General features: G+C 45.6%; 1 protein-coding gene across 7 annotated transcripts in view; it reads right to left on the minus strand.

The window, feature by feature from the left end:
* The window catches only part of G6PC3 (glucose-6-phosphatase catalytic subunit 3), a 36,621-nt gene extending 22,851 nt beyond the window's left edge, over positions 1 to 13,770 (minus strand). For 3 of the 7 annotated variants that reach the window (XM_056548100.1, XM_056548097.1, XM_056548095.1), the window contains exons 1-2: positions 13,453 to 13,770; positions 4,798 to 4,977 (exon numbers count right to left, since the gene is read on the minus strand). The gene's annotated coding sequence lies outside the window, so the exon portion shown is untranslated. The remainder of the gene's footprint in view (positions 1 to 4,797; positions 4,978 to 13,452) is intronic. The other 4 variants (XM_056548093.1, XM_056548092.1, XM_056548099.1 and 1 more) reach the window with 2 other exon arrangements.
* Between the last annotated feature and the right edge of the window lie 34 nt (positions 13,771 to 13,804).

Raw genomic sequence — 13,804 nt, forward strand, 5'->3', positions numbered from 1 at the left:
GACTAACCTCCTGGGGGCAGCGTTTACACTGGACTGTAGACTAACCTCCTGGGGGCAGCGTTTACACTGGACTGTAGACTAACCTCCTGGGGGCAGCATTTACACTGGACTGTAGACTAACCTCCTGGGGGCAGCGTTTACACTGGACTGTAGACTAACCTCCTGGGGGCAGCGTTTACACTGGACTGTAGACTAACCTCCCGGGGGCAGCGTTTACACTGGACTATAGACTAACCTCCTGGGGGCAGCGTTTACACTGGACTGTAGACTAACCTCCTGGGGGCAGCGTTTACACTGGACTGTAGACTAACCTCCTGGGGGCAGCGTTTACATTGGACTGTAGACTAACCTCCCGGGGGCAGCGTTTACACTGGACTGTAGACTAACCTCCTGGGGGCAGCGTTTACACTGGACTGTAGACTAACCTCCCGGGGGCAGCATTTACACTGGACTATAGACTGACCTCCTGGGGGCAGCGTTTACACTGTACTATAGACTAACCTCCTGGGGGCAGCGTTTACACTGGACTATAGACTAACCTCCTGGGGGCAGCGTTTACACTGTACTATAGACTAACCTCCTGGGGGCAGCGTTTACACTGTACTATAGACTAACCTCCTGGGGGCAGCGTTTACACTGGACTGTAGACTAACCTCCTGGGGGCAGTGTTTACACTGGACTGTAGACTAACCTCCCGGGGGCAGCGTTTACACTGGACTATAGACAACCTCTTGGGGGGGGGGGGCAGCGTTTACACTGGACTGTAGACTAACCTCCTGGGGGCAGCGTTTACATTGGAGTATAGACTAACCTCCTGAGGGCAGCGTTTACACTGGACTGTAGACTAACCTCCCGGGGGCAGCGTTTACACTGGACTGTAGACTAACCTCCTGGGGGCAGCGTTTACACTGGACTGTAGACTAACCTCCTGGGGGCAGCGTTTACACTGGACTATAGACAACCTCTTGGGGGGGGGGGGGCAGCGTTTACACTGGACTGTAGACTAACCTCCTGGGGGCAGCGTTTACATTGGACTATAGACAACCTCTTGGGGTGGGGGGGGGCAGCGTTTACACTGGACTGTAGACTAACCTCCTGGGGGCAGTGTTTACACTGGACTGTAGACTAACCTCCCGGGGGCAGCGTTTACACTGGACTATAGACAACCTCTTGGGGGGGGGGGGCAGCGTTTACACTGGACTGTAGACTAACCTCCTGGGGGCAGCGTTTACACTGGACTGTAGACTAACCTCCTGGGGGCAGCGTTTACACTGGACTGTAGACTAACCTCCTGGGGGCAGCGTTTACACTGGACTATAGACTAACCTCCTGGGGGCAGCGTTTACACTGGACTATAGACTAACCTCCTGGGGGCAGCGTTTACACTGGACTGTAGACTAACCTCCTGGGGGCAGTGTTTACACTGGACTGTAGACTAACCTCCTGGGGGCAGCGTTTACACTGGACTGTAGACTAACCTCCTGGGGGCAGCGTTTACACTGGACTGTAGACTAACCTCCTGGGGGCAGTGTTTACACTGGACTATAGACTAACCTCCTGGGGGCAGCGTTTACACTGGACTGTAGACTAACCTCCTGGGGGCAGCGTTTACACTGGACTGTAGACTAACCTCCTGGGGGCAGCGTTTACACTGGACTGTAGACTAACCTCCAGGGGGCAATGTTTATACTGGTCTGTAGACTAACCTCCCGGGGGCAGCGTTTACACTGGAGTGTAGACTAACCTCCTGGGGGGCAGCGTTTACACTGGACTGTAGACTAACCTCCTGGGGGCAGCATTTACACTGGACTGTAGACTAACCTCCTGGGGGCAGCGTTTACACTGGACTGTAGACTAACCTCCTGGGGGCAGTGTTTACACTGGACTGTAGACTAACCTCCCGGGGGCAATGTTTACACTGGACTGTAGACTAACCTCCTGGGGGCAGCGTTTACACTGGACTGTAGACTAACCTCCTGGGGGCAGCGTTTACACTGGACTGTAGACTAACCTCCCGGGGGCAGCGTTTACACTGGACTGTAGACTAACCTCCTGGGGGCAGCGTTTACACTGGACTGTAGACTAACCTCCTGGGGGCAGCGTTTACACTGGACTGTAGACTAACCTCCTGGGGGCAGCGTTTACACTGGACTATAGACAACCTCTTGGGGGGGGGGGGCAGCGTTTACACTGGACTGTAGACTAACCTCCTGGGGGCAGCGTTTACATTGGACTATAGACAACCTCTTGGGGTGGGGGGGGGGCAGCGTTTACACTGGACTGTAGACTAACCTCCTGGGGGCAGTGTTTACACTGGACTGTAGACTAACCTCCCGGGGGCAGCGTTTACACTGGACTATAGACAACCTCTTGGGGGGGGGGGGGCAGCGTTTACACTGGACTGTAGACTAACCTCCTGGGGGCAGCGTTTACACTGGACTGTAGACTAACCTCCTGGGGGCAGCGTTTACACTGGACTGTAGACTAACCTCCTGGGGGCAGCGTTTACACTGGACTATAGACTAACCTCCTGGGGGCAGCGTTTACACTGGACTATAGACTAACCTCCTGGGGGCAGCGTTTACACTGGACTGTAGACTAACCTCCTGGGGGCAGTGTTTACACTGGACTGTAGACTAACCTCCTGGGGGCAGCGTTTACACTGGACTGTAGACTAACCTCCTGGGGGCAGCGTTTACACTGGACTGTAGACTAACCTCCTGGGGGCAGTGTTTACACTGGACTATAGACTAACCTCCTGGGGGCAGCGTTTACACTGGACTGTAGACTAACCTCCTGGGGGCAGCGTTTACACTGGACTGTAGACTAACCTCCTGGGGGCAGCGTTTACACTGGACTGTAGACTAACCTCCAGGGGGCAATGTTTATACTGGTCTGTAGACTAACCTCCCGGGGGCAGCGTTTACACTGGAGTGTAGACTAACCTCCTGGGGGGCAGCGTTTACACTGGACTGTAGACTAACCTCCTGGGGGCAGCATTTACACTGGACTGTAGACTAACCTCCTGGGGGCAGCGTTTACACTGGACTGTAGACTAACCTCCTGGGGGCAGTGTTTACACTGGACTGTAGACTAACCTCCCGGGGGCAATGTTTACACTGGACTGTAGACTAACCTCCTGGGGGCAGCGTTTACACTGGACTGTAGACTAACCTCCTGGGGGCAGCGTTTACACTGGACTGTAGACTAACCTCCCGGGGGCAGCGTTTACACTGGACTGTAGACTAACCTCCTGGGGGCAGCGTTTACACTGGACTGTAGACTAACCTCCTGGGGGCAGCGTTTACACTGGACTGTAGACTAACCTCCTGGGGGCAGCATTTACACTGGACTGTAGACTAACCTCCTGGGGGCAGCGTTTACACTGGACTGTAGACTAACCTCCTGGGGGCAGCGTTTACACTGGACTGTAGACTAACCTCCAGGGGGCAGCGTTTATACTGGTCTGTAGACTAACCTCCCGGGGGCAGCGTTTACACTGGACTGTAGACTAACCTCCTGGGGGCAGTGTTTACACTAGTCTGTGGACCTGGTTGTAAATATGTCACTGACAGAGAGAGCGTTTAAAGGAGGACTCTGACTAGGGTTGCCACCTGGCCGGTATTTAACCGGCACACCTGGTATTTTGCCACCCTGCTGGTATTTTTATATTAAAAATACCATCAATGCAATGACCGGCATTTATCCAACCAATCCTCCAACTCCCGGAATGTTGCACCATATATACTATACCAGTGTTTCCCAACCAGAGCGCCTCCAGCTGTTGCAAAACTACAACTCCCAGCATGCCCGGACAGCCAACGGCTGTCCGGGCATGCTGGGAGTTGTAGTTTTGCAACAGCTGGAGGCACCCCTGGTTGGAAAACACTGACCTGTACTATATACTAATATATAGTCCAACATGCTGGGAGTTGTAGTTTTCCTTTGGGGCAGTTGCTGAGCCTCAGGCTTTTTCAGGGCATGCTGGGAGTTGTAATTAGTAACTAACTGCAACTCCCGAAATAATTAATAATAATAATTAAAAAAAAAAAGAAAAGGATCAAAAAGCCCCATCAAAACAAAAATGGAGCTGTTAAAAACTACAAAAATGAGCCCTCATACATACAGGCCCGTATAACGAGAAACAAAAAATTATAGAGGTCAAAATTAATTATGCAAATTAGCATTCTATGGAGGTTGTCATTAAGGTCTAAATGTACGGCATTCTATTAATAAAATATACAGCTGCTGCTCCCAAAAAATGGAGAACACCACAATATAAAAAAAACAACATATTTGGTATCGCTGTGTGCAGAAATGTCCAAACTGCTTTAAATAGAACGATAATACATTTGCGTAAAAAGAGGCCGAATGCCAAAAAATAATAAAAAATATCAAGAGAGCACAAAGTCCCATCTAAACAAAAATGGCGCCAATACAAATTGTGTAATGGTACGGACTTATGGTATTAAGATAGGGCGCCACTTTTATACCGAAAAGTGCAATGGAAATGGAAGCCCCCCCCAAAAGTGGCAAAATGGAATTTTTTTTGTTTTTAATTTCACCCCACAAATATTTTATTTTTGGTTTCGGCGTAGATTTTGCGGTAAAACGTCTGATGTCATTACAAAGTACAATTGGCACAAAAATAAGTCTCTTATATGGGTCTGTGGATGGGAAGTGAGGAAGAATATTCAGCTTCACGGAACTGCTGAGACTTGTAGTCCCAGAAGTGTTGCCTGAGTCACAGACCACCGCTCTCTGCATCACATGACCTCTCTATCCCCGCCCACCTACCGCTATAGCCCCGCGGGCAGTTACTTCAGGCACTTTACGGCTTCCAGCATTCCTCCTACACGGCAGTTGACACGTCACTAGCCCCGCCTCTTAATAGAGGTCATGTGGCTGGGCTCCGCCCCATCCTACACAAAGACAAGGATGTCCGTCGCACGTGACTTTTTAGTATCGTCACATGACCTGTGTGGGCAGAGAGAGGGAGGAGCTTACTGTGACCTCAGCTGACTGCTAGTAATACAGTCCATGCAAAGTAAAAAAAACTGTGAAAGTCTTATTAATCCAGTGTTTCCAAACTAGGGTGCCTCCAGCTGTTGCAAAACTACAATTCCCAGCACGCCCGGACAGCCTTTGGCTGTCCGGGCATGCTGGGAGTTGTAGTTTTGCAACAGCTGGAAGCACCCTGGTTGGGAAATACTGTATAAACCACTTCATGCCTGGAGTAGTTTCCAGCCTTTGGTGGGTTCACACCACGTTCTTCAAGTACGTTTCCCGTATACGTTTTCATTATTGGAACCGTATTGAAAACCGTATACACCCGGATGCGTACGGTTTACTTGCAATACGGTTTTCTCCCGTACTCAAAACAGTAGTTGACCACGGTTTTGTCTCCAGTTTAAAAACCGTACTGCAACCGCATATGTTTATTTTTTTTTACATGGACGTCAATGGGAAACGCACATGTATACGGTTCCATACGGGAAAACGTATACGGTTTTTACTTTGCACATGCGCATTTGTATCCTAAAGTCCCCACCCAAGACCCCTCCCATTAAAAATGGACAAAATTTTCAAAAACTTATGGGTTTAAAAAAATAAAAAAGATTAAAAAAAAACACGGAACTGTATGCCCTTTTAAAAACAGTATACGGTTTAAAAACGCATACGGTTTACTTTTTCCCATACTGTTCCATCCGTTTTTTTGCCATACGGTTTTCATTAGAAAAACGGATTGAAAACAGTACGGCAAAAACGTAGTGTGAACCCAGCCTTAGGCTGGGTCCACACTACGTTTTGTCCCATACGGGAGCGCATACGGCAGGGGGGAGCTAAAAGCTCGCGCTCCCGTATGTGACCGTATGCGCTCCCGTATGTCATTCATTTCAATGAGCCGACCGGAGTGAAACGTTCGGTCCGGTCGGCTCATTTTTGCGCCGTATGCGCTTTTACAACCGGACCTAAAACCGTGGTTGACCACAGTTTTAGGTCCGGTTGTAAAAGCGCATACGGCGCAAAAATGAGCCGACCGGACCGAACGTTTCACTCCGGCCGGCTCATTGAAATGAATGACATACGGGAGCGCATACGGTCACATACGGGAGCGCGAGGTTTTAGCTCCCCCCTGCCGTATGCGCTCCCGTATGGGACAAAACGTAGTGTGGACCCAGCCTTATTTAGTACATTTTTGCTGTACTGTTTTCAATCCGTTTTTCTAAAGAATACCGTATTGCAAAAAAACGGATGGAACAGTATGGGAAAAAGTAAACTGTATGCGTTTTTAAAAGGGCATACAGTTCGGTCAGTTTTTATAGAAAAAAAAAACATACGTTTTTAAAAATTTTGTCCATTTTTAATGGGAGGGATCTTGGGTGGGGACTTTAGGATGCAAATGCGCATGTGCAAAGTAAAAACTTATACGTTTTTCTGGTATGGAACCGTATACATGTGCGTTTCCTATTGACGTCCATGTTAAAAAAAAAACATATGCGGTTGCAGTACGGTTTTTATGGTTGACCACGATTTTGTCTCCGGTTAAAAAACCGTACTGCAACCGCATATGTTTTTTTTTTAACATGGACGTCAATGGGAAACGCACATGTATACGGTTCCATACGGGAAAAACTTATACGTTTTTACTTTGCACATGCGCATTTGAATCCTAAAGTCCCCACCCAAGACCCCTCCCATTAAAAATGGACATTTTCAAAAACGTATGGGTTTTTTTTCTATAAAAACTGACGGAACTGTATGCACTTTTAAAAACAGTATACTGTTTAAAAACGCATACGGATTACTTTTTCCCATACTGTTCCATCTGTTTTTTTGCCATACGGTTTCTCTTTAGAAAAACGGATTGAAAACAGTACGGCAAAAACGTGATGTGAACCCAGCCTAAAAAATACTGGCTATGTACATCGAAACAGTGGCGAAACTACAACTCCCATTGTGTCCTGTCAGCCAAAGGAAGTTTTGCGCAACTCCCAATTTGTTAGCGTAAACAACGCTGTCCACACAACTCCCATTAACCCCTTAAATAGGTACTCCGGAGGAAAACAATTTTTTTTTTTTTTTTAAATCAACTGGGGCCAGAAAGTTAAAATTTGTAAACGACTTCTATTAAAAAATATTTACCCTTCCAGTACTTTTAAGCAGCTGTATACTACAAAGGAAATTCTTTTCTTTTTGAATTTAGTTTTTTGTCTTGTCCACAGTGCTCTCTGCTGACACCTCTGTCCTTGTCAGGAACTGTCCAGAGCAGGAGGAAATCCCCATGGCAAACCTCTGCTGCTCTGGACAGTTCCTGACGCGGGCATCAAGTGTCAGCAGAGAGCACTGTGGACAAGACAAAAAAAATTAATTTAAAAATTATGTTCTTAAAGGGGAACTTTGCTGGAAAAGCTGTGTCCTTAAAGGGGTACTCCGGTGGAAAACTTTTTTATTTATTTAATCAACTGGTGCCAGAAAGTTAAACAGATTTGTAAATTACTTCTATTAATAAATCTTAATCCTTTCAGTATTTATTAGCTGCTGAATACTACAGAGGAAATTCTTTTCTATTGGAACACAGAGCTCTCTGCTGACATCACGAGCACAGTGTTCTCTGCTGACACCTCTGTCCATTTTAAGAACTGTCCAGAGTAGAAGAAAATCCCCATAGCAAACATATGCTGCTCTGGACAGTTCCTAAAATGGACAGAGATGTCAGCAGAGAGCACTGTGGTCATGATGTCAGCAGAGAGCTCTGTGTTCCAAAAAGAAAACCATTTCCTCTGTAGTATACAAAAGTACTGGAAGGATTAAGATTTTTTTATAAAAATAATTTACAAATCTATAGTTAATACAGAAAAAAAACGGAGGGTGGCACCTAACGGAAAATGAAGTGCAAAAAATATATTAAATGGAAATATCCAGGAATGTTCATAAATAATCAGATAGAGACAATCATTGTAAAAACTTGCTCCATGCGTTACGGTGGTGACACAGATAAGTAGTTCACACAATATATGGAAAAAAGGAATAAATCCGGCAACAGACTTGTTCCTTTTTTACATATATATATACGGTAATTTACAAATCTGTTTAACTTTCAGGCACCATTGGATAAAAAAAAAAAAAGTACTCCTTTAAGAACATAACTCTTTTATCTTTTCATCCACAGACCCATAGGAGGGCTTTTTATTTATTTATTTTTTTGCGGGAACCTAATGTCCTTTGTAATGACCTCAATCATTTTACCTTAACCCCTTAAGGACTCAGCCCATTTTGGCCTTAAGGACTCAGACAATTACATTTTTACGTTTTCATTTTTTCCTCCTCGCCTTCTAAAAATCATAACTCTTTTATATTTTCATCCACAGACTAGTATGAGGGCTTGTTTTTTGCGCGACCAGTTGTCCTTTGTAATGACATCACTCATTATATCATAAAATGTATGGCGCAACCAAAAAACACTATTTTTGTGGGGAAATTAAAACGAAAAACGCAATTTTGCTAATTTTGGAAGGTTTCGTTTTCACGCCGTACAATTTATGGTAAAAATGACATGTGTTCTTTATTCTGAGGGTTAATACGATTAAAATGATACCCATTATTATATACTTTTATATTATTGTTGCGCTTAAAAAAAATCACAAACTTTTTAACCAAATTAGTACGTTTATAATCCCTTTATTTTGATGACCTCTAACTTTTTTGTTTTTCCGTATAAGTGGCGGTATGGGGGCTCATTTTTTGCGCCATGATCTGTACTTTTTTTGATACCACATTTGCATATAAAAAACTTTTAATACATTTTTTATAATTTTTTTTAATAAAATGTATTAAAAAAGTAGCAATTTTGGACTTTTTTTTTTGTTACGTTTACGCCGTTCACCGTACGGGATCATTAACATTTTATTTTAATAGTTCGGACATTTACACACGCGGCTATACCAAATCTGTCTATTAAATATAATTTTTACACTCTTTGGGGGTAAAATAGGAAAAAACGGACGTTTTACTTTTTTTACTGGGGGAGGGGATTTTTCACTTTTTTTTTTACTTTTACTTTTACATTTTTTTACATTTTTTTTTACACTTGAATAGTCCCCATAGGGGACTATTCATAGCAATACCATGATTGCTAATACTGATCTGTTCTATGTATAGGACATAGAACAGATCAGTATTATCGGTCATCTTCTGCTCTGGTCTGCTCAATCTCAGACCAGAGCAGGAGACGCCGGGAGCCGGACAGAGGCAAGTGAGGGGACCTCCGTGCGGCGCTCTGAATAATCGGATCCCCGCAGCAGCGCTGCGGGCGATCCCATCATTCATTGAAATCGCGTACTGCGATCAGCGGCCGGGATCAGCCGTGCATGACACGGGCATCGCTCCGATGCCCGCGGTTATGCACAGGACGTAAATGTACGTCCTGGTGCGTTAAGTACCACTGCACCAGGACGTACATTTACGTCCTGCGTCCTTAAGGGGTTAAAGGGGTACTCCCATGGAAGTTTTTTTTTAAATCAACTGGTACCAGAAAGTTAAACAGATTTGTGAATCGCTTCTATTAAAAAGTCTTAATCCTTCCAGTACTTTTTAGGGGCTGTATACTAAAGAGAAATCCAAAAAAGAAATTCATTTCTTTTGATTTCTTTTTAGAGGCCTGTGGAAAATGAAAGAAGCAATCTGATTGGTTGCTATGGGCAACTGCACCACTCTTCCTCTGCACAGGTTTTGATAAATCTCCCCCACTATCTTTTAGTAGCCACAGGAGTAAAATATCCAGCCCCTAAGGCTATGTTCACACTACGGAATGTCCACACCGAAAATCTCTGTGCAGACATTCCGGAGAGTGCGGGCACCAGCATAATATGCCGGAGCTAGGACCGCACAGGAATGCGCCCTCATAGACAACTATGCATTGTATGCGGAATCTGCAAAAAAAATAAATGAACAGGTTCGTTCTTTATGGGACAAGGAAATCAGAATTTCTGTGCCAGAAACATCTGGCACAGAAATTCTGCGGTGTGCACAGCGCAGCAGAATCCTGTTGAGTTCAATGGGACTCTGCTACAGCGGAATCTCTGTGCAAAATTCCAAGCAAAATTCAGCACAGAAATTCTGACGTCTGAACATCGCCTAATAACGCAGGCCGACTTTACTTACGAACACAGTGATACCAGCACGGTCCTGTAAGGATAAGTTTCCACTTGTTTTTTTCTGGCAGTTTTTGGATGTCTGCCACTGCAGTTTTTCAAAAGGAATAGGACATATAAAGGAAGGACTGACACTTCTCCTCCCTTATGGATCCACTTCTGACTTTGGCTCAAAAACTGCAGTGGCAGATATCCAAAAACTTCCAGAAAAAACCCAAGTGGAAACTTAGCCTTAGGCATCGTCCACAATACCAAATTTCTGAGCGGAATCTTGCAGAAAGGTTGTTTTCAATGGGACTCTGCTGCACCGTGCATAAGGCGGAATTTCCACAGTGGAAAGAAAGAAATTGACATGTCTAATCTTTCTGCAGAATCCCCACAGAAATGCCTTGTTTCTATCAAGACAGCGTATTTCCAAGCGGTCCTAGCTCCAGCATGTTCTGCCGGCGCCTCAGTCTGTGGAATGTCTACCAGAGATGTTTCAGGCGGACATTCTGCAAAAAATCAGCTGTTTGAACGTGCCCTTATAGGAGCCGTCACTGCAACAAGTGAGAAATGTCTTCCCTCCTGGATCTTCCACCATCCGTGGGTCCTAATATCTGAGAGTGATATTAGGGACTGTCCGCACTGTGAACATTCCACCAGAAGATTTCCGCTCGCCACAGAGTCCCAATGGGATCCGGCTGCTTTGTGCACACTGCGGAATGGACATCTGTCAAAGAATGAACATGTTCATTCCTTGGGCGAATGCCGCAGAGTGCGCACGTCGTGCGCTCCTACTGTCAATTATTTTGGCGGCGCCTGCTGTAATTGAGCCCTTACAGAGGAGTGAAAGCAATTCAAAACACAGCAACTCAGCCACGAAGAGTAAGGGTGCTTTCACACCACGTTTTTTATTTATGGTTCCCGAATACGGCTGGGAGGAGGGGGGGCGGGGCTTAATTGCGGCGCCCGCACTCAGCCGTATTCGGGAAACGTATTTAATGCATGTCTATGAGCCGACCGGAGTGAACCGCAGCCGACTGGAGGCTGCGGTTCACTCCGGTCGGCTCATAGACATGCATTAAATACAGTTCCCAAATACGGCTGAGTGCGGGCGCCGCAATTAAGCCCCGCCCCCCTCCTCCCAGCCGTATTCAGGAACCGTAAGTAAAAAACGTGGTGTGAAAGCACCCTAACAGAGCGGAGTCACCAAGTACTGAGGCCTATATTGTATAGAATTCGCCATGACTCTATAACTGGCATTAACATCAGCACATAAACTGTGCCCACCAGGAGCATCATGGCATGGGTCCAGACATGCTGGGAGTTGTAGTTTTGCAACAGCTGGAGACACACTGGACGGGAAACTTGTGGCTATGGATCAAAGGGGTTATCCAGGAAAAAACTTTTTTTTTATATATATCAACTGGCTCCAGAAAGTTAAACAGATTTGTAAATGAATTCTATTAAAAAATCTTAATCCTTTCAGTACTTATGAGCTGCTGAAGTTGAGGTGTTATTTTCTATCTAAGTGCTCTCTGATGGCATCTGTCTCGGGAACTGTCCAGAGTAGAAGCAAATCCCCATAGCAAACCTCTTCTACTCTGTGCAGTTCCCGAGACAAGCAGAGATGTCAGCAGAGAGCACACATTTCAGACAGAAAAGAACCACTCAACTTCAGCAGCTGATAATTATTGGAAGGATTAAGATTTTTTTTAATAGAAGTAATTTACAAATCTAAATACAAAAAGGGGCACGTACGTGCACTCACCGCAAAGTAGAGACAATCAGGTGTGTAGGTCCGGTAACGGGGTGCCGGGTCTCGGCATCGGCGTGTTGCGCTCGGAGGCTACGCCGGCAGTTTCGCGCGTAAGTACGTGCTTCTTCCGGCCTCTAAGAGGCCGGAAGAAGCACGCACTTACGTGCGAAACTGCCGGCGTAGCCTCCGAGCGCCACACGCCAGCGCCGATGTCGAGACCCGGCACCCCGTTACCGGACCTACACACCTGATTGTCTCTACTTTGCGGTGAGTGCTCGTATGTGCCCCTTTTTGTATTTACTTTGGATACTTCATACTATTGTATGTGCACCCCGCAGGAGACACTGACACAGGTCACGAGGACCGTTCTACTGATATAAGGTGATATTGTTCCTAAGAGTGCTCTCCCCTTTTACGAATCTGTTTAACTTTCTGGAGCCAGTTCATATAAAAAAAAAAAAGTTTTTTTTCCCTGGAATACCCCTTTAAGAATGGGATGTCCTGTATGGGTGTCTCAGTATTTTCATACTTGCATGTAAATTGTATTGATCTGTCTCAAATTAGATTTAGATTAGATTTCTGGGTGCGAATTGTTCAAACATGGCAAAAAATATTTGAGCAAAGTTGTTCCTGCGGCCATGACAGTCACCTGGGAATCACATGACCAAAGCCTTTGTGTAGTTGTATTGGATGGTCTGCAATGCCATGATCTGTCGTAATCTCACATATGCCAGCTTATTTACTATTCAGGGGTTTAGGAAAGCTGGGTGGTGATAATACAGTCATCCCTCAACTTAAAATGGCCTCAACATACAAGAGTTTCAACATACAATGGTCTTTTCTGGACCATTGTTAGTTGAAACCAGACTCAACATACAATGTACAGACAGTCCAGATCTGTGAAACGTGTGAATGGCTGGAAGAACTGACCAATCAGAATGGGCATTTCACTGGTAAAACCCCTGTATTACTGAAGTGCATGCACTGACTGGTGTCTGGTAGCGCCCCCTACAGTACAGGGAGGTATTACATGTTCTGTACACTTTACCTGTACCAGGGTTAGCTGCTACTTTGGACACCAGGTGAGGGCGGCTCCATGTTACTTTTTTAGGATATTGCCTGTACTGTACAGGACCCCGAAGAAGCTCCTGTACTCTACATAGACCAGTGTTTCCCAAGCAGGGTGCCCCCAGCTGTTGCAAAACTACAACTCCCAGCATGCCCGGACAGCCTTTGGCTGTCCGGGCATGCTGGGAGTTGTAGTTTTGCAACAGCTGGAGGCTCCATGCTTGGGAAACACTGACATAGACAGTGAGTACAGCTCCCAGCAGATCTTTATTACTTTTATATGTAAGGATTTGCTTTATCTATATTAGTTATCTACTTATTTTTCTTTCTCACTTTTTCCTATTTTTGGATGACATTTTGGTGCCTTTAGAACCAATTACCAGGTTTCCATAGAGTTCTGGTCTCAACATACAATGGTTTCAACATATAATGGTCGTCCTGGAACCAATTAATATTGTAACTTGAGGGAGCACTGTACAATATATTCACCTTGGATCACCTGCAGTATGAGCCTAATGTCCATAAATGCACTGAGCTGTAAAGTCCAGTCCTGGTCTAATAGATCGATCATGTGATCACATGGTACTGCAATTATCTCTGTTACCACAGCAACAAAGTCCCTTTCCAACCAATAGAAATCTCCCTAGGGCTTGGTAAAGACCCCTTCACATATCACGCATGCAAAGGGGCACGTCCAAATCCCTTCATGATCCACGTGTCCACTCTCAATAAAGTTTATTGAAACCTTGCCCTCTTTTAAAATGGCGCGTAGTAAACAAGGAGAACCAAGCGCACCCCCACCCCGTCCCTGCGTCAAGATGGCCGCTGCCTACATAAGCAA

Source organism: Hyla sarda, chromosome 12 (assembly GCF_029499605.1).
Source record: "Hyla sarda isolate aHylSar1 chromosome 12, aHylSar1.hap1, whole genome shotgun sequence".
Taxonomy (NCBI): domain Eukaryota; kingdom Metazoa; phylum Chordata; class Amphibia; order Anura; family Hylidae; genus Hyla; species Hyla sarda.